Raw genomic sequence first — 11,782 nt, 5'->3', positions numbered from 1 at the left:
GCGACAAGTTGGATTATCGACGACTCGGTCCTTTCCGTATTACGGGGAAGATTAATGATGTCACCTTCCGCCTGGATCTCCCTCCGCAGCTTCAGATACATCCGGTTTTCCATTGTTCTCTTCTTGAACCTTATAAAGCAAACACCATTCCCGATCGTGTGACACCACCGCCGCCACCGCTGGAGTTGGACGCCGGCCCGGAGTATGAAGTTGCTGCCATCCTCGATTCCAAACTTGTTCGCAACAAACTTTATTACTTGGTCGATTGGCTCGGTTATAGTCCGAGCGAACGTACTTGGGAACCCGTCGAGAATGTTGCCAATGCACAAGATCTTCTTGCTGATTTCCACCGAAAGTATCCGGACAAACCCGGTCAACAATTAGCGGTGACTCGTTCCACTCGTCGTCTTTAAGGGGGAGATAGTGTCATGGCAAGACTCGAACCCATGACTTTATGCTACATGGGTCGAGCTCTTACCATTAGATTATGAATTGTATTTTGTAGGATATTATTTTCATTTATACTTTATCATAGAAAATTGATGTATATTCCAGATCTCTCTGGAACATTCTAGAAGCTTCAGGATTATTCCTAAAAACACTATAAAAGGAGGCACAAGGCATTGTTTTGAACCAAATTGGTTCAATGCCAGTCTTAAGCCTCTTAGCCGCTTGTACTTATCTTTTCACATAATATATAGCTGCTGTCATCATCTCTCTCTCTCTCATTCTCGCTATCTCTCTCTCTCTCCTCTTCTCACTTCCTCTCTCGGGAATCTTACGCAGTCCCGTCCTCTTAGTACTAATAGTACTGTTGTTCTTAGTACTAATTCCATCTCTGTTTTAGTACTATTCCTGACAGTATGTCCTTTCTTGTTTGCCGCGTGTGAGTGCCCACGTTCCATGCTTTAAATAGCAAGTACGCGCACGTCCTTCTTTAATGCATGGCGCCTCTTCGTTGCATGGTGGCGCTCCCACCTCTTGTGATCTCCCCATCATTACTATGATTCGCGTCGATTTTGCCCACGTCTTCTTCTTCTTTTTTTTCTTTTTTCTTTTTTTTTTTCTTTGTTTGGACCACGTCATTTGCTGGTCCCCCCCGATTTGTTCGGGTCGGTTCGTGTGGATACCGGGATAGTCTTTGTCAATATCGGTGTCGGTTCTTCCTCGGTCCGAATATCTTCAGCAGCGTTTGTCGGTGTCGGTTCTTCCTTGGTCCAAATATCTTCAGCAGCGTTTGTCGGTGTCGGTTCCTCATCTTGCCGGATTTCCGGGTTTTGCTTGAACGGGTTTGCTGGCATATTTCCCTTATACGGCTTTAGCCGAAACCCATTTGCCCACTTGCCGATGACATCTCCAGACAACGTGCCGAGCTGATACGACCCATTGTACTCCTTGGTGATCCAGAACGGTCCGGTCCATCGAAACCGCAACTTTCCCGGCATGTTCCCCATCCGTGTCTGGAATAGTAGCACCGGTTTCCCGACTTCGAACTCCTTTTCATTGCCACGCCGGTGTCGGTCCACGAAAGCTTTTCTCCTCCTTTGCTCCAGTTCGAGTTGTAGTAAGCTGGCTATTCGGTTTTCTTCTAATTCCAACAACGTCGCCAGCCGAATTCGTTCGGACTCGTTCTCACTTAAGCGCTCCTTCACCTGAATCCGTAAGCTGGGGATCTGGAACTCTACCGGCATGACCGCTTCTAAACCGAATGCTAGTCGGAACGGGGTTGTCCGGATGCTGGTTTTGTACGTTGTTCGGTACGCCCATAGCGCGCTTTGCAATTTTGTATCCCAGTCGGTCCGGTTCTCGTTGACGATTTTTCGTAGGATGTTCTGCAGAGTTTTGTTCGTTGATTCCGCTAGTCCATTGGCTTGAGGGTAGTAGGGAGTACTCTTTTTATGTACCACCGCGTAAAATGACGTCAGGCTTTCTACTACCTGCCCGAGAAAATGTCCTCCTTGGTCACTTATAAGCTCGATCGGGCATCCATACCGGCACCATATGCACTCGTACAGAAACTTTGCCGTGGACGCGGCCGTGTTGTCCCGTAAGGCCTTTGCTTCTACCCATTTGGTGCAATAGTCGGTTGCCACTATGACATACCGATTTCCGGTTCGCATTGCCGATGGCTTGAAGGGACCGACAAAGTCCAAACCCCACTTTTGAAACGGTTCCAAAGGCAAGACCGGGTGGTGTGGCATCCGGGCCTGCTCCGTGGGTTGGCCCAGTCGTTGACACAAATCGCATTCTCTGCTATACTTTAAGACATCTTTTAGGGTGGTGGGCCACCACAGTCCACTCTGCCATATTTTCCGAGCGGTTGCGTCGCCGGCATAATGCTCACCGGCATTTCCACAGTGGGCTTCCTTGAGGATTAAATCCTTCTCATCGCTCCGCATTGCTCGTCTCCAGATGCCATCTGCCCCCTTGTGATAGAGGGTGTCTCCAACCAAGCAGAAATGTCTACTTCTTACTGCTACCCTTTTCCTTTCATCGTGGTCCATGTTCTCCGGGGGAACTCCGGTGCTCAGGAACTGATGCATCTCAGTTAGCCATGTGTCTTCATCGGCTACCGTTGTATCCGTTGCCGGTTTCGTCGTGATCCGGAACAATTCGGCGTCGGGAAACTCATCCTGGACGCCGTCCCCTACTTCTCCGGATTCGAGTCTGCTTAGGTAGTCCGCTACCGCATGCTGCGCCCCGGGTCGGTGGAAAATGTCGAATTCAAATTCCTGTAACAACAGTGTCCACCGTGCAATTTTTCCCGTCAGGGATGCCTTCGAGACCAAGTAGAGTAGTGCCGAATGGTCGACATGGAAGGAAAACTTCCTTCCGAGCAGATAGTGCCTGTACTTTGTGACACTATACACCATTCCCAATGCCTCGCGTTCCGTCGTAGAGTAATTCCGTTCGGCTTTTGAGAGTTTCCGGCTTGCGTAGTACGCCGGTCGGTACCATTTCGGCTCCGTGAGTTGCATCAGAACGCTGCCGATTGCTACGTCCGACGCGTCGACGAAGACGTGAAAGCTTTTACTCCAATCCGGCGGTTGCACCACCGGAGCTTGCGACAGCATAACCTTCAACGCTTGGTAGGCTTCCTCCTCCGTCTCCGCCCATAGGAAGGGTACCCTATGTACGGTGGTATGTAACGGTGTAGCGAAGTCTGCGAGGTGCCGTATCATCCGGCTATGCCACCTTATTTGGCCCAGGAACCGGCTTAAAGCCTTTGCGTTATTTCGTGCTGGTGCCTCGAGAATCGCCTTGACTTTATCCGGATCTACCGCGATTCCTTCCTTACTCACCACGTGCCCTAGTAAGTTGCCGCTTGCCACTCCAAAGACGCACTTGGCCGGGTTCAAGCTTAATCGGTACTCGCGGCACTTCTCCAAGCACAGCCGGAGGTGATCGAGATGCTCTCCGTGCCGGCTGTAGACCGCGAAATCGTCAAGGAAGACCTGCATAAAACCGGGGATATATTCCCCGAAAATTTCCATTATTATCCTTTGAAAGGTCGCTGGAGCCGTCTTTAGTCCGAACATCATCACGACCGCGACGAACACTCCCCATTCCGTCACGAACGTTGTCTTCTCCTGGTCGGCCGGGTTCATTCGTATCTGGTTGTAGCCGCTAAATCCATCCAGGAAGCTGTAAACTTCGTGGCCGGCTACCGCATCTAACACCCCGTCCGTAAATGGTAGTGGAAACGCATCGGTCACTGTTGCGGCATTTAGTTTTCGGTAGTCCACGCATACCCGGATTTTGCCGTTCTTTTTCGGGACCACCACTATCGGACTCAGCCAGGTTGCCTGCTTGACCGGTCGGATAAATCCGACCCAGAGGAGCTTATCAATTTCCTCCTTCACCTTTGCCGCATAATTCAGATTCATCTAGTACCTGCGTTGAGCGATCGGTTTCGCGTCCGTACTTAGGTGAATTTGGTGCTGATAGAGCTGGGGGTCCAGCCCTCGCATGTCTTCGTACGACCACGTGAACACATCCTTGAAGTCTGTTAATAATGCTACCATTGCCTTCTTTTCTTCCTTCGGCAATTCCTTTGCAACATTTACCGGTCGGGGCTTGTCTGCTGTGCCGAGGTCCACCTCCTCGAGTTGGGATGCTTTTACTCTCTGGGATATCGTCATTTCCCTCTCTAGGGATTCCTGTGCTTTTCGCAGTTCCCGGATCGCCGCTTGGTCCGGTTCATCCGGCGTCGTAATGTACGGTTCTACTGCCACCGTGATATCCACCTCAAATAGTGGGATGATTCGTGGGTGTTCCTCGAGGTACCGCTCGACTTCCTCGTCCGGTAATCCCTCCAACATGTTAATGCTTTCCGCATACAATGGAGTTGCTTCCTTACTGGTGATCACCCGTGGTTGCGTCGTTACTCGTACCTTTGTTTTCCCTCGCCGGAATGTGATCATGTTCTTTTGCCAGCTCTGCTTGATATGCGCCGTTCGCAGCCATGGTCGTCCTAGCAGTAGGGGGTACGCGCCTTGTACATTCAGCTGCAACACCACGGCCGATATCCGGAATACGTGGCCTCCGATCGTTACTTCCAAATCCCGGATAAGCCCGGTCGGTCGGACTGAGCTGGTATCCGCCATGCGTAACCAGAAGGGGCATGGTTCCCATTCCCGGATGCCCAGGTCGTTGCATGTCTGTTGGTTGATGACATTTACCCCGGAGCCTCCGTCAATAATCGTTCCCGCAGTTTCCTTTCCTTTCACGATTGTCGTGATCGCCGGGCTACTTGTATCGACCACCGTTGGTCCTTCCTCCGGGTTGGAGAAGAATGCCGGTGCTGGCGTCGGCTTTGGTTTGCTCACGGATGCCTGTAAGTCTGCCGTAAACCGTGGCACCAACTGTAGTAGTCATGCTAACGGCAGCACGATTTGACAGTCCTGTAGCGCTTGCCACGTCGGGTTTTCTCCTGGCTGTATGATTTCTTCGTCTTTTGGCATATTTTGGTCTCTTACTTCTGCCGCATTCTGTTCATTGGCCTGCTTGATCCATTGTGCCGCTTGTTTTCTGATTGCCTCCTGGGCTTCCCACTGGGCGGTCTTTCCCTTTGACCGGGTTGTGACCTGCTGTACTTCTGTTATTTCGACTGTAACCATGTTGACTTCTGGCTGCTTGTCATTGGTTTTGCTTGGGCATTGGTTACTATAGTGGCCTTCCTTACGGCAGTAATAACAGTACACCTTGTGACTGTTGCTCGTTTCTCCTTTGTCCCCGGTTTGGAGGGTGGGTATGCTCCGACGGTCGTCTTCGGTTTTTCGGTTATCCGGTACCGATACCGGGCTGTCATTCCTCGCTGCCTCCCGACGTTCCTCTCTTCGGAAAAATCCACGCTTCTGATTCCGTCGGAAATTTCGGTTCCCTTGTCGCCTCTCTTCTCTGCGTCGTTCGTATTCCGGGGATTCGTCTCGGTCGTACCGGTCCTGGGGGTAGCTATCTCTGCGTCTCTCCTCTCGGTCATAGTTATCGCGTCTTCTATCAGCGTATCTGCTACCGCGTTCACGTTGGTAGCGGTCGTCTCTCCGGAATCGATCCTCGTCCGGGTTCTGATTGCGGGTTCTATGTGTCGAACCGGTGCTGCCTGCCGGTTTAACAGGTTATATTCGCATCGGTCCGTTGTATGGGCTCGAGAGTTGCAGATCATACATTGTGTCCGCAGGGTGCAGTCTACTGTTGAGTGCCCCGAATTTAGGCATGTTGTACATTGTAAGGCCTGTCGGAACCTCAGGTCTTCCTCCTTCGGGAGTGCCTTTGTGTAACATCCCCATCGACAAGAAGGGGCTAGTCTTGTCCATTTCTAAAACCCGATCAATAACTTGGTCCATTGTGCTGGTTTGGAAATCAAGGACTCCGCACATTGTTCGAAGTGGCTCTTTCAGCGCGGCCAAAAAGACTGCTTTGGCTTCGTCTTCGGGTGGTGCTCTTGTCAGTTGGCTGTGCAGGGTCTGAAACCGAATGATGAATTGTGGCACAGTCTCGTTCTCTTCCTGCCAAGTGGTGTAGAACTGCCCGACCAATTCCCTTTGCTCAAATTGTCTGTGAAAAAGCCTGAGGAATCTGGCCTTCAAAGCATCGAATGTGGCAAAGCTGCCCGGTAAGTGCTTTGCGTGCCATCGGGCCGCCGGTCCTTCTAAGGTTATGCTGAATTCGGCCACTTTGGATCGTTCGGCTTTGGGCTCCGTCAGTCTTTGGGAGACATGGTTGGCTTCCCATGTTTGGAGGAATGCGTACACGTGTGCCTCCGCGTCGGCCTCATCCCGGTACTTTGGGTATGGGTACGGCATCGTGTCGTCCAACTGACTCTCCTGCTTCCTCCGCTCTCTGTCTGCTGTTGGCGTTGGTGTGAGAACCTTTGGTTCCTCCGCGGGTGTTGCCGGTGTCCGGTCCTTTGGTTCCTCCGCGGGTGTTGTCGGTATCCGCTCCTTCGGTTCCTTCGCGGTTGTTGTCGGTATCCAGTCAGCCTCCCTCGGCGATTGCCGGTCACCGCCTTCCAGGGTTATTTCTTCCTCTGGCTCCGGTGTTACTGAGTCTTCCGACCCCTCTTCCTCCAGGTCGTTTGGTGTGTCGTGGCTGCTTTTATACCGGGACGCAACGCTTCCGTCGCTTTCCGACTCCGCCTCAAGTGTTGCGAATGCTTCCGAGTCCCCGTCGCCCCCGGCGAGCGTCTGTAGTATCGTTTCCGCCTCTTGCAGGCTTGTTATGCTACTGCCTTCGTCGGGGATTTGCAGAACCCGGAACTGCAGTGCTTCTTCTGCGACTCTCCGAATAGTTTTGGAGAATGACCGATCCCGCCGGATCTCGTCGACGGCTTGCTGCAGGGCTTCCCGTCGTTGCTCGCGTTCGGTGTATCGTCTCCCTCGTTCGGTGATGTGGTCGTCGTTTGGTCTAGACATCCATCCCTCTGCACTTTGCAGGAATCGTGGTCGCCAAAATAGTGTTGTCTGCCTGGCCGGACTAGCCTCAACACAGGTGTCTATCCGACACTTCTCCAAAGGGGTGGTAAGGATTGGATGCTAGGTTACACGCGTAAGATGATTACAATTAAGCACAGACGGTAAACAATACGAGATACAGATAAACACACAATAATTCCTATTGTATTACTTCCGTCAAACCCTTTACAAATCATCGGATCCTTTTATAGGCATCCGGCAAGGTTACAATCGGTGCGCTTAGGCAACCGACATCCGAATCGGTCCGGATCCGGATCGGTACAACTGTACCAGATCCGTCCCTCCGAATAATAATTCTACTATTATTTACTTCCTATTATCCGATCCGACTCCGCCTTCCCACTTGTCCTTGCTCTTCTGACCGGCCAACAAGGTGATTATCGAGACAGACTGCCTACCGATTCTCGGCACGGTTTCCGGATGCACAACCCCAGACCTGGCAATGCTCAGGTGGATAGCGTACATCAAGTCCCTGGATCTAGAAATACGACACATTTCCGGGAAAGACAATACCATGGCCGACATGCTTTCAAGGGCGAGGTTCGAAAACGAGGGAGGCATGGTTTTGGAGGACGAGGAAGTCGGCGTGGACTTCTTCGAGGCAGCCTACGTAACAACCGATAGGGAATGCACTCCGACGCTTTACGATATCGACGAGAGCAAGTACAACGGGGAGTGGCTACAAATAGGAGGGTTCCTGAAGACAATGACGCCGGACGCGTCATGGACAAAGAACGAGGCCAACCGGATCCAGAAGAAAGCGTACCGATTCTTCCTCCGGGACGGGTACATATGGAAGCACCCGAAGAAGAGGAACGGTATCCCACTCCGAGTGGTGGCGACGAAGGAAGAATAGGAGGATTTGTTGGCGGCGTACCACGAAAGCCCGTGGGCTGGACACCGTGGAACGTGGGCCACGTTCGAGAAACTAAAGGGGAAGTACTGGTGGTTGGGGTTGTACGGGGACGTGCATCGGTTCGTGACAACTTGTGAGAGCTGTCAGATGCACTCCATAGTCCGACATCGGGACGAGCTTCAGCCTACGTACCCTCCGGCCATCCACTTCAAATGGATGGTAGATTTGGTGACGATGTCGACGGGCGTAGGGCAGATGCGATATCTGGTGCTGGCCCGGGAGGACCCGACGAACCAGGTGCAAGGCCAAGGCCTGCAGAACAAAACGATCGCGGCCGTGTGTCGATTCCTGATCGAGGACGTGATATGCCGATACGGGTGCGTCGGGAAGATCGTGGCTGACCGTGGTGAGTTGGACGCAGAAGAAGCCGAAGAACTGTTCGGCCGGCTGGGAGTCAAACTTTCGCTCACCACAACGTACAATCCGGAGGCGAATAGGAAGGTGGAGCGCGGACACGGATCGATCTTCAAAGCGCTAGTCCGGGCGTGCGGAGGCCAGGTCGAGAACTGGCCACGACTGTTACCTTATGCCTTGTGGGTGGACTGGACAATGCACAGTTCGGTAACTGGGTTCATGCCGTTAGAGCTCATGTTCGGACAGAAGCTGATCATGCCGATGGAACGGACGATCTCCTCTTAGGCGACAGTGGACTGGAGAGGCGAGATGAGCCGGGAAGAACTGCTAGTGGCGCGTATACGGCAGCTCGAGCGGAGGCCAGAGGACGTGGAACGAGCGGCGGAGAGACTTCGGACGGTGAGGGTGAGGAACAAAGCCCGGTTCGACCGAATGCACCGGCTCCGACCAAAGAAAATCGAGGAAGGCGATTGGGTGCTAGTCTACGATAGCAACCTCGACAACCAGCACCGGGCAACACGGAAGTTTGCAAAGCGGTGGTTCGGGCCTTACGAGGTAACGAGCGCCAACGACAACGGGACGTATCACCTGGCGGAACTCGACGGTACGAGGATAGCGATACCGGTAGCAGGGAAGCGGATCAAACCATTCAAGAAGCGCCACGACGGCGAACCGGATCTAAGAGGCCTGGACAGCGACGAAGAACAGTCCGAAACGAAGGATGAACCGATGGACGAGGAACCGGAACCCGGACCAGTTTTCTCCAACTAGAACCCAATTTTGGCGCATACCGGTGGATGCGCGGTTAGGTGGGGGTGGATGTCGTGAAGAAAACCGTCCCTTAGCGCAATCGGTGCATAGCCCGCGTGAACCGGCTCTTCACACGTGCACGCCCTTTAATGTATATAATAGAGAATTAGGTACAACGGTAGATCCTGGGTAGTTAGATTCGGTAGGTAGGAAGTTAATGAGGGAAACGGCTCCCTTCTTGAAGTTATAAAAGAGAGGGAGACGCTGTCATGCCTTTCGGCTCCGGATCGTTGCGTGAGTAGGGTGGGAACCGCTGGGGTTTTGGACTAGGAAGAGGAGAGTTTTAAGGCTAATAAGAATATAAATATGTTGTAAGAAAGAGTTATAGCAAACTCGTGAATCCCACGAGTGTATTGTATTAGATTAATCAATATGAATATAAGAATATAAACTTCGGTTGAAAGAGAATGATATAGAATTCTCGTGAATCCCACGAGTATAGTTTATTAATTGGTGTTTTTTAGAAACATATCTAGTTTCCAAATATTTTTCACACACAATTACATTGTGCTTCCCATCCTTATGTAGTGATGAGGAAGTCTTAGTAATCCATGCTTTTTCTCTAACTATAGACCCCATGCTTTTCCTATAGATAGACTATATGCTTTATCTAAAGTGATCATGCTTTTTTCTAACTTGTGCGTTTTTTATCATGCACGCTAGATGTGTATGTGTAGCTTTTTCTTTTGTTATGCGTTTTTCTAATGTTTATCCTAGCGTGAATTTATCTTTCTATGTGGGACATCTATGCTTTAACACTAATGAAATGCTAGTGTAATGGTAAGACATTACATTATTAACATGGAGGTGCAAGGTTCGAATCTTGCCCTATGCATGTTCCATTTATTTTGCTATTTTCTTCTATTTCTTCATTTTTTTTATTGAATCTAATACTATATACGTTTTTCACGTAGTGTACAAAATACACTACGACACTCACCCCCTCCAAACCCGCACATCCTCCGGTATGTGCCGAAGTTGTTGGTGTTTGTTAGTCTCCTCCGTCCGGTCTCTACCCGATTGGTTTCGTTGCCGGCTCGTAGTACCCTCGACTTCTCTTGTTATGTTGACTTTGTCTCTCCATTTGGAGCACATCCATTCTTTCCACCCGAACCATTGTCGACATCCGATCCACCATAGTCTTCGTTCGCTTTTTGCATGGCTCGCTTGGTCCTTGTCATCCGCGGTAGTATCTTTTCTTGCCCTCTTTCTTTTCTTCATCAATCTCGACTTCTTTTCGGATTTTCGGTTTAGTCGGATTAGCTTACTTCCGATTCGGTCTCGTCGGATCGTCTTTCGTTTAGTTCGGCTTCCTTTCCGATTTGTATTCGGTCGATCCGGACTCGGTTGATCGGTTTTTACCGATTCAGTGCTCTTTCGGGTCGGTTTCTTTTCTTTTCTTTTCGTCCGGATTTGCTTTCTTTTCTTCGTTTTCACCTGCCTTGTCCGGTTCGACTTTCGGCACGTCTTTCCGTTGTTCGCTACGTAGGTCCTCCGATATGTGCTCGTTGTTCGGTCCTCGTGTGGTTGTAATGCATGCTTCTTTTCTCGCCGTAGCGCGTGCTTCTTTATTCGCCATAACACGCGTTTCTTTATTCGCCGTAGAGCGTGCTCTGTATTACGCGCTTCTCCCGTCGTAGACCCGACCTCCGCATTGTCGCACTTTCTTTTAGATTGGAATTTCGGATGGATCATTTTCCATCCGAACCGACTTCCGACTTTACCTTCCTCGCCGCCATCTCCCGTCTCTCCGGTCTCACGTTGGTTCTCGGACACAACCGCCGAAGTCTCTAGATATTGTTGGCATGAATCCTCGGTATTACCTTCTTTCGTAGTTTCACCCTTAGCATTCTTCTCGGCTATCTCTTCATCGTATTCGTCGGCTTCGACATTCGTTTTCTCTCCGCCACCTTCCGTCTCTTCGGTCTCACGTTGCCTTTCGATCGCAACCGCCGGAGTCTCTGGAATCAGTGGTGGGGAAGTCTCGATATGGCAATCCGCCATTGATTCGTCCATAGCCACCTCCGATTCGATTTCGTCTTTTGTGGCTACCTCCTTAATCACATCCGCTTCACACTCTTTATCTGCATCAATTATGCAAACATCTATTATGCTTACCCCTTTTTGACCCGATGTCTCGGGCACTTGTATCCCGAAATTTCCTTCTACACTTGAATTATCGGCCTTATCCTTCGCCATCGTTCTTTCACAAGACGAGTGGGTGTCTTGTTCCACTCTTTCTCCCGTGGTACCATCATGTTGTATTTCGGCCTTCATATTGGCTTCATCGTTTTTCCTCAATCGACCATCCTTCATCGGCCATGTCGTTGACAAGATTCTCATCTTCCTCTCATCATGTCTCCGGCATACCCTTTCGACTTTGGCCCAATCCTCAGTAAGACCGTTCGCACCGTCATCATCTTCGAGTTCAATCCCGATGTCCATCCTTTCTTTTCGATCGATCGATTTTACGAACATTAGGACTTTATCCTCCCCCACCAATCGTTGTTCCCGCTCCGAGAGTCGAGCAAAACGATGCTCGAACTCTAGCAATGCTTGTGTTGCACTTTGGTGGGTCTTCTCCGATGCCACCCATTCGTCGAATTTTCGCCGATCTTGTCCCTTTGATCTCTTGTAATCATATGCCTCTCGTAAAGCTTCTTCGAATGACCCCCATGTCGAGTTTTGTTGCCGTATCTTGTGGATTCTCTCTTGTAGCTCATCCGTG

The sequence above is a fragment of the Azolla caroliniana genome, unplaced genomic scaffold (genome assembly GCF_043228905.1).
Source record: "Azolla caroliniana isolate FFs.n. ecotype wild unplaced genomic scaffold, voAzoCaro1.0.p SCAF_10, whole genome shotgun sequence".
Classification (NCBI taxonomy): Eukaryota; Viridiplantae; Streptophyta; class Polypodiopsida; order Salviniales; family Salviniaceae; genus Azolla; species Azolla caroliniana.
Note: the sequence above shows the minus strand (reverse complement) of the source record.